The 16,497-nt window shown below is 40.4% G+C and overlaps 1 long non-coding RNA gene across 1 annotated transcript; it reads left to right on the top strand.

The window, feature by feature from the left end:
* The first annotated feature begins 377 nt into the window (after positions 1 to 377).
* LOC124596557 lies at positions 378 to 14,026 on the top strand. Its single transcript, XR_006978320.1, has 3 exons — positions 378 to 417; positions 7,144 to 7,355; positions 13,326 to 14,026. It is a non-coding gene; the product is annotated as an uncharacterized LOC124596557 (long non-coding RNA).
* The last annotated feature ends 2,471 nt before the right edge of the window (positions 14,027 to 16,497 follow it).

Here is a 16,497-nt window from a genome sequence, read left to right on the forward strand (position 1 = left end):
TTCCAGGAAGCAGCAAGTCACTACAATTAGGCTAACAAGTGTCATCTGCCGATCACAGTATGTCCTGAACCGCTTATATTGCAAAGAATCTTTGAAAGACGGCTCGTAACTAGCAGTGTCTTTATTTTCGTAGCCTATTAACAGATGTCTTCTGAAGCCAGGGAAAACAAAGTCAATAGCGGAATTTACAGCACTGAGTGAAACAAAGGCACTTAACAGTGCCACGCGCAAGCAACAGAAGCGAAAAATGCGCGTGGCTGCAGAAAAACTGGCGAAGTGATAGCAGAAACGCTGTATTCAGTGGTCAGCATCGCAGCGTTATCACTGAAGCGGCTCGTATATAAATGAAGCGAGCGTTACCAGATGGCGACGGAAGACGCGACGCTACGGCTAGCGCGATCCCGCGCGGCGGTGAAGGTAAGTCTGCGCTTGTCAGATGAGTTCATAGCACTTCATTTTTATTTGGTTCTATCTTGCATTTGATTACAAAATCTGTCCACCCATTAATTTGCACCTACAATATGTGAACATCACAGATGAGTTTTGTATCAGATGAGTAAATGATTTCAAAAGCAACAATAAGTAGTCTGTGCATTCGTTAGATTTGGTTTCAGTTTCATGTGCCGATGTCCAATGAAAATTTGTGGAGTGGGGACGTCAGAGAGGTACAAAACTCTCTCATCGCTCAGTTTCGCACATTGATGACCATTAAAACTACAACACTAGCAAGGATAACAAATAATGAAATTAGTCTTGCTGTCAATAAACCCATTTTCTGGCTAAAGACAAGTGCCACAGATCTTGGGTGCTGCAAGACCAAACGAGTGATATGTCTGTCCTCTATGGCGCTGGTTGCATGTGACCACTGAGGCCCTGCATGGCGCTGAGTGTGTCCCTCCCAAACCAGCGATTCCATATTCAGATGATAGCTGTGGGATTGTGCCTGAGGCGAACAGGAATACATTATCTGCCAAAAAGTATCAGGACACCTATTAGCGGACGTTAATATGGACTTTTTCCATTCTTCATCTACACTGGAGAGCCAAAGAAACTCGTACACCTGCCCAATATCGTGTACGGCACCCCCGAGCACACAGAAGTGCCGCAAAACGACGTGGCATGTCTGAAGCAGTGCTGGAGGGAATTGACACCATGAATCCTGCAGGGCTGTCCATAAATCCGTAAGAGTACGAGGGGGTGGAGATGTCCTCTGAGGAGCACGTTATAAGGCATGTCACATATGCTCAATAATGTTCGCGTCTGGGGAGTTTGGTGGGCAGTGGAAGAGTTTCTGGAGCCATTCTGTAGAAATTCTTGACGTGTGGCGTGTCACATTGTCCTGCTGGAGTTGTCGGAATGCACAATGGACATGAATGGATGCAGGTGATCAGACAAGATGCTTACGTACATGTCACCTGTCAGAGTCGTGTCTAGATGTATCAGGGGTCCCACATCACTACTTCTGCACACGCCCTACACCATTATAAAGACTCCACCAGCTTTGACAGTTCCCTGCTGACATGCAGGGCCCATGGATTCATGAGGTTGTCTCCATACCCGTACACGTCCATCCGCTCGATACAATTTGAAACGAGACTCGTCCGAATAGGCAACATGTTTCCAGTCATCAACAGTACAATGTCGGTGTTGACGGGCCGAGGCGAGGCGTAAAGCTTTGTGTCGTGCCGTCATCAAGGGTACAGGAGTGAGCCTTCGGGTCCGAAAGCCCATATCGATGATGTTTCGTTGATGTCCCAGCATTGAAATCTGCAGCAATTTACGGAAGGGTTGCACTTTTGTCACGTTGAACGATTCTCTTCTTTCGTCGTTGATCCAGTTCTTCAAGGACCTTTTTCCAGCTGGAGCGATGTCGGAGATTTGATGTTTTATCGGATACCTGACATTCACGGTACGCTCGTGAAATTGTCGTACGGGAAAAACCGCACTTCATCGCTATGTCGGAGATGCTGTGTCCCATCGCTCATGCGCCGACTATAACATCACTTTCAAACCCACTAAAACCTTAATAATCTGCCATTGTAGCAGCAGTAACCGAACTAATAACAGTACCAGAGACTTGTTGTGTTATAGGCAGCGCCGTATTCTGCCTGTTTACATATCTCTGTATTTGAATACCCATGCCTATACGAGTTTATTTGGCGCTTCAGTGTATATCATGGCTTTAATTATGCCGGGGACAGTTTCGAATTAGGTGTCTTAATGCCTGAGGAGGAATGGGAGCCCATTCTTTCTCAAGAGCCGAAACCACAGAAGGTGGTGATGTCGGACTCTGCGGTGTGGAGCGAAGCTGACATTCTAACTCATCCCAAAGCAATTCTGCTGTGTTCAGATCGGAACTCAGGGGAGGCCAGTCCATTGCAAGACGATTATGTACAAAGCATTGCCCCACAAATGCTGACTGACGACAGGGTGCAATGCCATACTGATAGAACCATCGTTTCCTAACTCCTCTACTGTACTCAGTACACAGAACTGTAAAAGGCATTCGTAGGCTTTCACATTTAGCGTTTTCTTAAGCGCAATAAGGAGATCACACACTAATCACGAGAAACAGAACGTCCTCTGTACTTCACTATTGGCAATACATGTGATGGCAGGTAACGTTCTACAGGCATTTGCAAAGTCCAAAGAGTTCTGTCGCATGATGTACCGTGATACATTACTCCACATCACTCGTTTCCAGTCGTACACTGTCTAATGGCATCGCTATTTACACCATCTCAAGTGTCGCTCAGCACTGATGGGTGGCTCAAGAAGAGCTGCTCGACCATCGCAACCCTTGTTTTTAACTCCTTAGGCACAGTCACTGTGCTAGCTGGACTGCTGGTAGCATTTTGGAACTCACGAGTGGTTTCTTTCGCTGATTCCATGCGATTTAGTACAACCACTCTCTGCAATGCTGGACCGTCCATGTCACTCAGTACATGATGTCTGCTTGCTCTTAGTTTAGCTTCCGAAATACCTTCACAAAAGAAGACGAAGTAAATATTCCATAATTCGAATTGAGAACAGCTGCCAACATGAATAACGTAGAAGTAAATATCCTCGGAGTAATGAAGCAACCTATATCGCTTAATAAAAGCAAGTCCTCTGGTCCAGATATTATACCAATTAGGTTCCTTTCGATGCTAATGCATTAGCTCCATACTTAACCATCATATACAACAGTTCGCTCGACGAAAGATCCGTACCCAGTGACTGGAAAGTTGCACAGGTCACACCAATATTCTAGAAAGATACAAGGAGTAATCCACTAAATTACAGGCCCATATCGTTAACGTCGATATGCAGCAGGAGTTTGGAACAAATATTGTGTTCGAACATTATGAATTACCTCGAAGAAAACGGTCTATTGACACACAGTCAATATGGGTTTAGAAAACATCGTTCCTGTGAAACACAACTATCCCTTTATTCACATGAAGTGTTGAGTGCTATTGACGAGGGATTTCAGATCGATTCCGTATTTCTGGATTTCCGGAAGGCTTTTGACACTGTACCACACAAGCGGCTCGCACTGAAATTGCGTGCTTATGGAGTATCGTCTCAGTTATGTTACTGGATTTGTGATTTCCTATCAGAGAGGTCACAGTTCATAATAACTGACGGAAAGTCATCGAGTAAAACGGAAGTGATTTCTGGCGTTCCCCAAGGTAGTGTTATAGGCCCTTTGCTGTTCCTTATTTGGGAGACAATTTGAGCAGCCGTCTTCGGTTGTTTGCAGATGACGCTGTCGTTTATCGACTAATAACGTCCTCAGAAGATCAAAACTATCAACAAAACGATTTATAAAAGATATCTGAATTGTGCGAAAAGTGGCAGTTGACCGTAAATAACGAAAAGTGTGAGGTCATCCACATTAATGCTAAAAGGAACTCGATAAACCTCGGTTACACGATAAATCAGTCTAATCTAAAAGCCGTAAATTCAACTAAATACGTAGGTACTACGAACAGCAACAACTTAAATTGGAAGGAACACACAGAAAATGTTATGGGGAAGGCTAACCAAAGACTGCGTTTTATTGGCAGGACACTTAGAAAATGTAACAGAACTACAAAGGAGACTGCCTACATTACGCTTGTCCGTCCTCTTTTAGAATACTGCTGTGCGGTGTGGGATCCTTAAGAGATAGGACTGACGGAGTACATCGGAAAAGTTCAAAGAAAGGCAGCACGTTTTGTACTATCGCGAAATATGGGAGAGAGTGTCACAGAACTGATAGAGTATTTGGGCTGAACATCATTAAAAGAAAGGTGTTTTTCGTTGCGACGGAATCTTGTCACGAAATTCCGATCACCAGCTTTCTCCTCCGAATGCGAAAATATTTTGTTGACACCGACCTACATATGGAGGAACGATCAGCACGATAAAATAGGGAAATCAGAGCTCGTACGGAAAGATATAAGTGTTCATTCTTTCCACGCGCTATACGAGATTGTAATAATAGAGAATTGTGAAGGTGGTTCGATGAACCCTCTGCCAGGCACTTAAATGTGATTTGCGGTGTATCCATGTAGATGTAAACGTAGATGTTGCTGTCGCCGTACCTTCGCGATTCCACATCAGAACTGACAATAGTCTACTTGGGCAGCTTTAGAAGGGTTGAAATGTGCATGATGGATTTGTTAATCAGGTGACATCCAATGACTGGTTCAAATTCTAAGCCACTGAGCCGACCCTTTTTGCTATTACTGCTTCTCTGCAGACAACATAATCCTCCCCACCTCCTTTCATACTGTAGGGTCAGCCTCACGTGACATCTAGAGATACATTCTCTCTTATGTAGGGGTGTCAGAATAATTATGATCAGATTATGCATTTCAGAACAGTGACCCCCATCCTCGATTGGAACGATCCTACTACCTTTGAATTTCGAGGTGTGGTGGGAGACGTTTTTACTTTTTAGAGAATGTAAAATCTAACACCTTTCAGCAGTCTGTGTTATTGTCTTAATCGGCTACCAGTTTCAGCGATATGTTACGCCGTCTTCAGGCCCCCTGACTGGCGCGTAGGATTCCCATCTTTGGCCTAAAGACGGCTCAGTAAAATAACAGTTTAGACGAATGAAAGGTGTTTGATTTGACATTCTGAATTGAACAGCCGAGGTTCCTCAACCGTCTGTGATAAGATGAACATACAGAGATATGTACTTGCGACGTAACTCGCTCTTTCGCACGTCGACGGCGGTTCTGCAACATAAATTGTCCACCTACCTCGATACTGCTGCAGATCTGCACACGTAACTCCTGACTGCAGCTACTTTAAGAGATCTCAGAAAATCAGTGTTGAAGAAACAGATTTTTTGCACTTATATCGGCCTCCGACGTGTAATTATACACGTCGGAGGCCGCTATAAGTGCAAAAAGCTGAAAATAGTCTTGTGAACTCTAAAGAATAAATCGGAAATGGGTTGCTGTTCAAATTTCTAAGCTCAAAGGTCCTTTTAAACTTGCATTAGGATTTTTTTTATTGCTATTAAGCAAGATCGTCAGCCCACATATGTTCAAATCATTTTAGTCCCTGTTCACAGTCCTTGTCACATGCAAACAGCTAGAACTTTTCCTATCCAATTCCGAAATCATTTACGAGAGTAACACAATCAATAAACTGCTGTTTACTTTTGCACTCGTCATTCAGTGGTTGTCTTTAAATAAAGTTTTTGCTAGCCATAAATACTCAGTAAAAAAAAAAATTACTTAATACCACCACGCTTTTAGTTCAAAGTTTACACACGCGATTTTCTCCAGAAAAAATATCTCTCGACTCTTAAATTTTCGCAAATAGGTAATGGTAAAAACCAGCTACTTTTATCACTGTACCGAAACGCGGAAGTCACAATATCACTTCATTTTACACAAAATGCGTTCGGACACTTTCAGCATGAGCGGCTCCTTCAAAAGCTAGTCCACCATTTCCTTCTTATCTCTCTGCCTCTACAAGCACCTCTATCTCATGCCGTAGGTGGCAAACCGTCTCGCTTCTAATTGGCTGCACAGAATTGCGGCCAATCAGAACTGACTTTCAGGGCGCGGCTGTCGCCAAAATCTAGCAAGAACCAACCACTGCTCTCAGCTCATTGACGTCATTAAAATAAGCAACTCAAAACTCTCTTGTTAAACAAATAAAATGAAATAAACTTTAAGCTGTACTTTACGTCTGGAATTTAGCTATATAGTGGCGAACGTTCAGGCTGTCTCTTACATATTCAAATATATTTGGACATCCGTCATCCACTAGTAGTGGAACCACTGGTGGATTCGTTCCCATGATACAAAGCTGGAACAGTTGCAAGTTCCTATAGTGAATTACAAACCGAAAATTTAATATTGGCGAATGTCCCACATACACTCAGACAAGTACTCTTTTTCACACTCACCCTAACACAAAACATAAATATCTACTTGAAATTGTTAAAGTTATTACTACAGCAAAATTACGAAAAGTTTTCTAAAACGAGAACTTTCCAAATTTGAATCTAAACACTGAAGGTGTTATCATATCTTTTCAAATAGTCACAGTTGGTGAACTATTAATGATTTAGTTTTTTAAGTGTCGGAAAATTAGGTTTTTTACTGACTTTTTTTTTGTAACTTCCAAATTATGACAATTATTGACTTCAGATTTTGACAGATTGTTCCTTTACACAACAGAAGGCTATGTACCTAATATGAAGTTCTTCAAGCTGTTTCTAGATCAGTTATTAATTTTATAGTTCCACAGAATGTAACTACTCTGTAAGCGCTTCTCCGCTACTTTCACACGCTGCAGTCACGCCATATGGTCATAACGCACGCCTGCAGGACACAGCCTGCCCCTAAGGCTTTACATGTTCTTCTCGCAAACAACCGACATAAAAATGAGATTCATAAATGAGAAACGCACAGTCTAATGTTCCCTAATCTATGAAATGTACCAGTGTACATAGAGTGACTAAAGAATCCGTAAATGAAGTGTTCATACATGGGTGTTCATTCATTTTGCAGGGCCAGAGTACAGCATAAATCTGAAGAACATTTCGCCAGGTGTAAGAGACGAGACTGTAGACCTAATTATAATACGCAAAATATTCCATAATATGTTTTTAAAATAGACTGACAGTTGTCGTGTGTGTGGCGTCAGGCGCTGCTGGCGGCTTGACTGGTGGCCGCTGCCACGGGGCGGGGGCGGATCGTCTTCCGCAGAGACCCTGAAGAAGGCCAGTAGCCCGCGTGACGATGAGGAGGCCCTGCCCCGTGTGTCCGGAAGCAGTGCCTCGCGACTCAAGGACGGGTCGTCACAACTGACGCTATGAGCAGTCGCTGTACCACCTGCAAATTGCTCGACAACTAAAGGTAAACCAGGCAAGTCCATAATTCATTTCCCGCGCACGTCTCGCCGTTGGGTACCAGAGAGAGACATATCGCGTCGGATGGTCCGCAGTGGAGTCCAATACCATTAATAGTACGCGTTGGGGATGGTCTATTGGACAGAAATATATCGAAATATCGATGTATTGGAGCCGTTCACGCGACACTTTAACCGATTTTTGTCCAAACTGTGTATCGGTAGCATTGATATTTGTGACGATGTAATCGAATAATGTCAAACTCAGAGAAACTCAACTCTACTTTCTTTTTAATATTGAAATATTCACAATATAAGAACAGAACCTACAGTTTTTTTTTACTTGAAGTACTTAGAAAACTAATTTGTTATCAGTTGCCTATATTCGATAATCTCCTCTCATTCGAAAGTACGTTTAGTGGAAACGTTTGAAATGTAATTCAAGCCAACAAATTAATTTTGCATTCCTTAGAAAATAAGTTCTTGAACTGACATTTCTTTCGTTTATGTAAGTCGTTTTGGTTATGTATTTTTTTTAATATTTTTCTACTTATATGTAAAATAATGCGTATTTAAGTTTGGGTTTTCTTAAACTTTTTCTTAATTCATAAAATCCTCTCCACACAATCTCCAACAACAGTTTGGAAGAAAATACTTGGCATCGACATACAGCGATATCGACACTTTTCATTCGATTAATGTTCGATGTCCATATCTGGTATATCAAGTATCGGTATTTATCTACCGATGTTCCATCCGTAGTACGTGTTACGTCGGAAAACGACCCAGTTCTGAACAGTTCTCATTATCCCCCTTATTAACTCCGTGCAGGCAAATTTAGTCTTCCTTAGGAAAGGTTGCTGCAAACAGCGCAGGGTCTGTGGTGCGTGTCCTCCTGCGAATTGCAACTTATCCAACGACGACGCGCCTTTATTCATTGCTGTCCTCAAAAACGCATCTAGGGCTTGGCGACATGAAAGGTGTCCGCCACCGTTTGCTGCCGTGTCTAAGCAAACCTCGTCCCATTCACTCTCCTTAGTCTCACAGTCTCTCTACTTAGAGACGCCTTCCAAAGTGACGCATCCTCTAGATCCAAGTGCCCAGCTACATCCATTGCCCGGGCGGCAAGGAGCGTGCAGTAAAATCAGTGATCTCTGTCTTATTGGAGGAGTTTTAAGGTTCGGCTCTACGGAGGACAGGGGTTAAAACTTGTAACTGTTTTCCAACGCTGCCCCCCCCCCCCCTCCTCAGCCCTTCCATCATTATATACAGCTTGCTGACAGCAAGATGCTGTCACTCTCATTTTAACGTGCCACATATGCCTAGGACTTTAATAACGATAAAGTACATAAAATGTCATAATAATAATAGGCTAATAATGTGTTTGCTTCAGTGCCTAGCACATCATTTTAGCATAACTTTAAGATATATGATAGCCATTTTCGAGACACTTAGTTTTCACTCTACTTTGTTTTCCGGAAGTTAGCTGAAAAACTATTTAAAGCCATACTGACTGTTTCAAAAATATGGAAAGGTTTTCAGGATGTTGCTCTTAACGGAACAAAACCGACAGATGTACAGGTAATTTCCGGAAGACCATTAGGAAGTGTGATAGGACCGTCACTGTTTACAATGTATGTAAATGATCTAGCAAAAAAGCGTCGGATCCTCTTTAAAACTGTTAACAGATGTCTGTAACAAAGCAGCAACGCCAGAAGACAGTGTCGATTTGCAGAATGACCTGCAGAGGATTGGTGAATGGTGCAGACTCTGGCAGTTGATCCTGAACGAAAATAAATATAACACATTGAGCATTCGTAGAAGAAGGAAGTCATTACAACTACACTGTTGACGAGAAACTGCTGGAAACAGTATCTGCCGTAAAATATCTACGAGTAACCATCTAGAGCGATCTTTTGTGGACTGACCACTAAAACAAGTACTAGAAAAAGCAGACGCGATTCTTAGATAGAATCTTAAGGAAGTGTCACTCATCCACGAAGCAGATGGGTTTTAAGGCGCTTGTTCGAACGATTTTTGAGTGTTTTTCATAAATGTGAGATCCTTACCAGGTAGGACTGATAGAAGAGATAGAGAAGATTCAACGAAGAGCGGCGCATTGCGTCACGGTATCGTTTAGTCGGCGTGAGAGCGTTACTGAGGTACACAACAAACTCAATTGGCGGACATTACAAGAGAGGCGTAATGCTTTACGGAGAGGTTTACTATTGAAATTTAGAGAGAGCACTTGCCGGGAAGAGTCGGACAACATATTACGTGTAGTGACCACGACGAGAAAATTCGAGAAATTAGAGCCAGTACAGACGATTACCGACAATCACTCTTCCCACATGATACTAAACAGTAGACTTTCACGGCCGGAAATATCATGTCCATTATAATTACCCGGGCTGTTATGCCGTGGTCGGTTGACGAATTCTGTGTCGATTCCCAACGTTTCGTCTCCGACTGCGGGAGACATCTTCAAGGGGGTCCGTAGCTCAATGGAAGGTCCAACACACTGGCTCGCTGCTGACTGCCGCTAAATTCCGTGTCCGTGCGCTCCTACGCCGCGGCGTGACGTCACGTGTTTTGAAAACGTCAGTGCAATTGGCCGCTGTCCGTCGCCGTCGATCGCCGTTGCCATCACCCAGTAGTGGGCGGATGGTACACATCTTCTTTAACACCGACATCCATATGCCGTTTAATTTCACACCCTCCTCCTTACGGTTGAAATTATTAGGGTGTTTAGCGATTTCGATTGCCTCCCTGTAGAGCCTTTCGTAATATCCGCTTGTGGCCGCTAGTACTTGCGTCTCCTCGAAACGAATATTGTGGTTCACTGGCTGGAAAGCATGCTCCGCAACAGCTGATCGTTCCGTTTCTCCTCTTCTGCAATTTCCCTTATGCTCTTCCAAACGTTTAGAAACAGTTCTTTTAGTGGTAGCCACATAAACATCACCACAGCTGCATGGGATCCTATACACTCCAGCTTTTTCCAGTGGTTTGCGAGCGTCCTTGGCAGGCTTAAGGTATTCCTGTATCTTCCTGGTGGGCTTGTAAATTACGGTAATATTCCGCTTCGTCAAGATCCTCCCTACTCTTTCCGTTACATTTTTAACAAACGGCAGGAAAACCTTACATTTTGCAGTAGCCTGTACGTCAGTATGATTTCTGCGTGGGTGCCTCAACGCACGTTTTATTTCGACGGACGAATATCCGTTCTTCATTAGTGCATTGTGGAGATGTTCCATCTCAGCGTCGAGCAACTCAGGTTCACAAATATTTCTAGCTCTGTCCGCTAACGTCTTGATAACAACCCGCTTCTGTTGTGGGTGGTGGTTCGAATCCCGGTGCAAATAACGGTCCGTGTGCTTGGGTTTGCGGTATTCTGAGTGGCCCAAACTACCATTTTCGTTTCTAAAAACAAGCACATCGAGGAAATGTAGCTTGCCGTCTACCTCCTCCTCCATTGTAAACTGAATTCTCGAGTATATACTGTTCAGATGGTCGTGGAACCGGCTTAGTTCCTCCCTACCATGTCTCCACAGCACAAACGTGTCATCCACGTATCGGAACCATACATTTGGTTTTTTGCTGGCAGTACCTAAGGCTTGTTCTTCGAATTTCTCCATGAAGAAGTTTGCAATTACGGGACGTCGATGTGGTATCGCTGTTTACCATGGTTCCACTTAATGATGTATTGGAACAGCCGGATCGAATTTTTCCTGCCGATATTTCAGAACTGTTTAAGTGTTGTTTGACGACCACATACTTCAAGTGGAATGAAGAGTTTTATGAGCAAACGGATGGCGTGGCGGTTTTTTTGGAAGATCGGCGTTTGAAGGCATGTGAAATAGTATACGCCATAGGCATATGGAGTAAACATTTTTCAAACGAAGAATTAACTGTGATTAATCTTTGTGTGCGATGGGTGCTGCGTTTGGTGAATGGTGACCAAAAATAAATGTGAAACAGTGAATTCAACACAAATATTTCAACTGTTATGAAAAGTATTCAACCGATTTGTCAGTGGGCATGAAACAGGGGTCAGCATCTCCACACCAATAAAGAAACACCTACACAAGCAGTGGGTGGGAGCCGATGACTCTCCATAAAGACTACGAACGATGTTTTCTGAGATGCAAAAGCAATGATCATATTTCAAATGGTAAAATAGTAACTAGAGAATTTAAAAGATGTCGACTAATATGGTGAGAAAATACTTGAGAAGGAGGAATTGCCGAAACACATTCGACAGATTATCAGTGTGCTAACGTCCACCTATTCTCACATGTAAATACGTTTGTGTATAGAAAACATTCAGTGTTCAATGTGGAGAGTGTGGCGGTGTAGATGAGTATCATGCAGACCATTCACAATTCTATTTCAGTAATAGGTCGATTCACTGGGAAAACGTTGGACAGATATGATGGAACCAAACGAAGACTGTCATGACGAAGGAGTGAGTTTTTCACCTATAATCCGTGGTTTTTCACTTAGAGGCCAAGAATATTCCACCATGATCTTGTAAATAAAAGGTAAGAATGCAAGAATACTAACTGGTGGGAAAGAGCTGTCCAGCAGCGAGAGATAAAAGTCGGAGGCTCATGTAAAAGAAGCAGGTACTCTCCTTTGTGGTCAGGAAAAACAGTTCTGATCCTGTGCATAGTATTGACAGGAATTAATTGAGAAACAAAATCCTTTCTAGACATTGGTAGGCCTGGAAAAAACATTTGGCGATGTACGTCTCAGTAAGATGAGAATAGGTATAATGTGAAGGACAGTTGAATAATTAACAATAATATGGAAATAACAAATAGAAAATGTACTAAGATAAATTCTCAGCTAAACATCACTGGGTTGCAGTTCAACATCATTGATATGTAACTTTAATGTTGAGGGAGGAATGAAGGATATTGAGAAATGTTTTATGCTAGAAGTAAAAGGGCAAGTAAAATAATGTTACATTGTAAAACTTTTGAGTTACTTACAGTTTTTGCTGTCTTGGTTATAGCTTCCTATTGTAATTATTGCACAAGAGTAAACACTTCTTGCCTGTGTTTAACATCTTCTTAGTTACACAATCTAGGTCTCCATCTTTGATTTCATTTTCAAGTGTTGCTGTTTCAAAAATGTTATTCAAATCGTCTGGTGCCCAATGAAACTGTACATTGCCAAAGTAACGAAATGGGAACCTAGTTAATTGCTATTCCTATCCATTTAAACTGATAAATAGATCATATCCTTAAAAACTGTGAACATAGCTGAAAAGATGTTGATTCTGGGGTGTAACAAATAATATATTTTTAATATCATAAAATGAGAAAGTATATTTAATCTATCATATACTGGTTGTTACACCATCAATATCTCACATAACAACTTAATTCCTTTCTTATATATTTTAAAACTTTGATATCTTATGAATTGTGACTTATTTTGTTTCTTTGTTGTTTTTCTGCATTATTTACCTATTACTTTAGGTAATTAAATTATATATGAACAATGTTTTTTGAGTTCATGATTGAATAATCAGTGTCACAAACTTAGTAAATAAATGCTTCTCCATCTATAGAAATGTCTTTTGTTCTATTTCTGTGGCCAAAATGAGTAAAACTGACATTTTTTATCTAGCACTATTGTAATCATACAATTCAATCAAGAGATAAAATGTTCATTCTGTAATAGATGTAGCCACCACATTATTTAAATTTTTGTTATAAACCATTTTATTGTTGTAGATCTGTTTCCCTATTTCAGTACAAACTCATTTTGTGTCGACTGTATCTGTGGTATTTTCTACAGTAGTTCCAAAAATGTATTTCTCTATCATTTTATGAATACATTCAGAAATATTGGTTACTTGTAATTACAACACTACTAGCTTCATAATTCTCTGTAGGCAATTTAGTTAGCTGAAGTGCTTATACAAACCTTTTATTCCCAAAAATAAATGTTATTTCATGTTTCTACAGATCATTGCAAGATACTTCCTCTAATCACACTGCACGTGGAAGGACGCAAACTACAAGACTGTGAGGATGTTCCATTTCAGTTCTTGGAGGTAGTGCTTTAAGACACCTTCTATGTGTTAAGTATTCCCACAAGACAGTATCTCAAGTAAATAGCACATAAAGAAATTTTCTACATGAGAGCCTTAAAAAGTATATAAGATATCATGTTGTTTAGTATACTGATTTATTATCATTCTGATAGTAGTGTGTTGAACAATTGTTTGTTTGTTAACCCTACTGTGAAAAAAATTATGTGATGTTCAATTTAATACCCACTATTCAGCTCATACCAACAGAATTCCATGTCTAATATTAACAGAAATAGGGAAGATATCAATAATTTATAAAAAAGGAAAAGGAATTCTAGCAGATACCAATGAAAACTGCTAAAATGAAATCTAATATTAACCTTCCAGATCATGTACTACTACAGAAAACTGAGATGAATTCCACTTATCCATTGTAATTTATGTACTGCCAGAGAAAAGAATAGGAACTCTCACTAAAATCAGAGTGTGTAAGTATAATGAGACTGATTTTATATTTGACATGGTAGTACAGTACAGGACAGTTGTCTATGTTAGTCAATATTTGTTGACAGCAATATTTTTGTAGTTAATTTATTGTCTCCTGGAACGAAATCTTTTGATTTATTCTCTTAAGTTACCAGAATTCAATATCTAATGTATCATGTATGTTTTAGTAGCTTTTCCTGTAATCTTTCTTAACTAAAAATCACTAATATATATGAATTCAATTTAAAGCAAGTGTTATTTGGCCAAGCATATAAACAGTTTTTAGTACATAAATTAAATATCTTACTTAACACATATTTTACAACTCTGTAAGGTTTGTCGTGATTCTATCGTTAAGGATTACAACCAAGTAGATATCATCCACTAAATACAGTACCTAATCTCAGATGTTTGTAATTTATCATCGCTATTCTTAACTATATGCATATGATAAGTAAGGAACAGACCATTATTGGTGAATGTTTGCTTCAGGTTAATTCTAGAACAAATATTATAAGAACTATATAGGTATTAAATACTGTAGGATGAGACATTCCTCCTCTTCTGAAGCCTCTGTTCATCTACATGAGATCTAGCAAACCATGGTCAATGTACATACGACTACCACATTACTGTATAGGCTGTGCAATACTCTAATTAGATGGTGAAGGTATCCATTTACCTGTAAGCCATTCTTCAGTCATATCTGTTTTATGTATCAAAGCTCTTGCTTTTACTGCAAAATATAGATAAATCTCACTATTCATATGATTAGGGGTAATCTAAGGGTAAACATTTCTCCAGAGTAGCAGCCAATTTTGATGATTCTCTTGCTAATAATAACTACTGGTGTTAATTACAAATTTTGTAACTCAATTGTTTGAACTAGAGAAACAATTCATTTGTCATGTTTCCTTCTTAATAGGAATTTCATATTTTCAGTATAGTGGACATTTGCTATCTATTCCTCAAGTTAGGCATCAATGTAGTTACTAATCATTGGTATGGTACATTATTGGCCTATCTTATTACACTTCGAAAGAGTTAATTTTACTCACAAATTTTTCCCTAGGAGACTCTATGTATATACTTGTTATAGGAGTACCACTGAATTTCATTGTTGTAGAGTTTATTCCTTCCTTAATGTTTCACTTGGTGCTTTTTCAATAGCTTTGCCTGTTTTTAATTAAAATTAAATTGATTTTGTACTTGTTTTAAGTATACTGCCTATGACCTCATATTTCATTTATATATTCCGTCATGACAGACAATTTTCTTTAATTTAACCTAGCATTGTACCATATAGATGTCTTATCTGCTCTTCACATTAGTGCTTAAAATATCACAATCAGATTTATAGAAAAATACCATGTACTCATGAAACATTAGTGTTCTGTGTAACTTCAGTTCTTTCATCATAAAATGATTTACATACATAGAAAAATACCATGTACTCATGAAACATTAGTGTTCTGTGTAACTCCAGTTCTTTCATCATAAAATTATTTACATACAACCCACATTCCTTGTTAAGTGACAGCTAGTAAATGAGGAGAGCCTTTGTGAACTCTTAAGCCCCTGAAGTATCTAAAAATTAATAAAACACCAATTAACACTAATACAGACAATAGATGATTAACCGAGGTGGAACATGTAATAAAATTAATCAGACTACACTTCTAACTTTCGAAAAACTTAAGGTAAAATCAATAGTTTGCTAAGCTCCATAACACAGAAACAGCCTCAGTTAATGCAAGCACACCAGAAGCAATGACAGGGCTAGCTGCCTAATACATCAGTGCCAGTCTTTACAGCAACTGACGACATTTGGCAACCCGAACGAATCTGCTCGGGATAAGTGTAAACAATCACAGTTTTCAGAACACAGAAATACTGGAAGAATGTATTCAGAAACATTCCCACCAATGTTAATTCCCATGGTGATAGCAGCTCATGCATGAGATGGAGTCCACAACAACAATTGTCCCAACCCATCCAGCCTCTGCCTGCCAATAGTCGATGCTCTTGCTGTACCACGTATTTTTTCAGAATAGAGTCCAGTCAGCATGAATCCCAGCCTGTGCAGGGAGCCCTGTATAAGCCTCACAGTTGGACTCAACCAATGTTGGGTGACCACCACTGATAACAGCGGACAACCACTATTGATACAAGCAGGCACAGCTAAGTCTTCCCCTCCCCCCCCCCCCCCAGTTTAATTAAAATATAGGGCAAGCTTATAACAGTTATATACTATGGCCAGCTTTAACCTGGCTTAGGTCAACCCAGAAGGTTCTATTAATAAGCAGATTTTTAAACAAGATACTAACTGTGGTCGAAACCTTAATTACCTCGCTGGATCCCACAAAACGTGGTAATAAATTGCTAGAAATCTTCTTAACACCTGGCCTTGGGCTCCAAAGTATCTGACGGTGATTGGCCTCCCATGAACTTCTGAGCAGGATACCTACCCCGATTACAGCACTCAGCCTCCCTACAGAGTACAAGGTCAGTATTATGTTTGGCATGCTTCCAAACCCTACACATGATTTCACGGTTAACCTGCTCCAAGAGAGGATTATTAACAGTCCATAGGTTGGACAGAGGAGGTTAAGTGAACA

Source organism: Schistocerca americana, chromosome 2 (assembly GCF_021461395.2).
Source record: "Schistocerca americana isolate TAMUIC-IGC-003095 chromosome 2, iqSchAmer2.1, whole genome shotgun sequence".
NCBI classification, from domain to species: domain Eukaryota; kingdom Metazoa; phylum Arthropoda; class Insecta; order Orthoptera; family Acrididae; genus Schistocerca; species Schistocerca americana.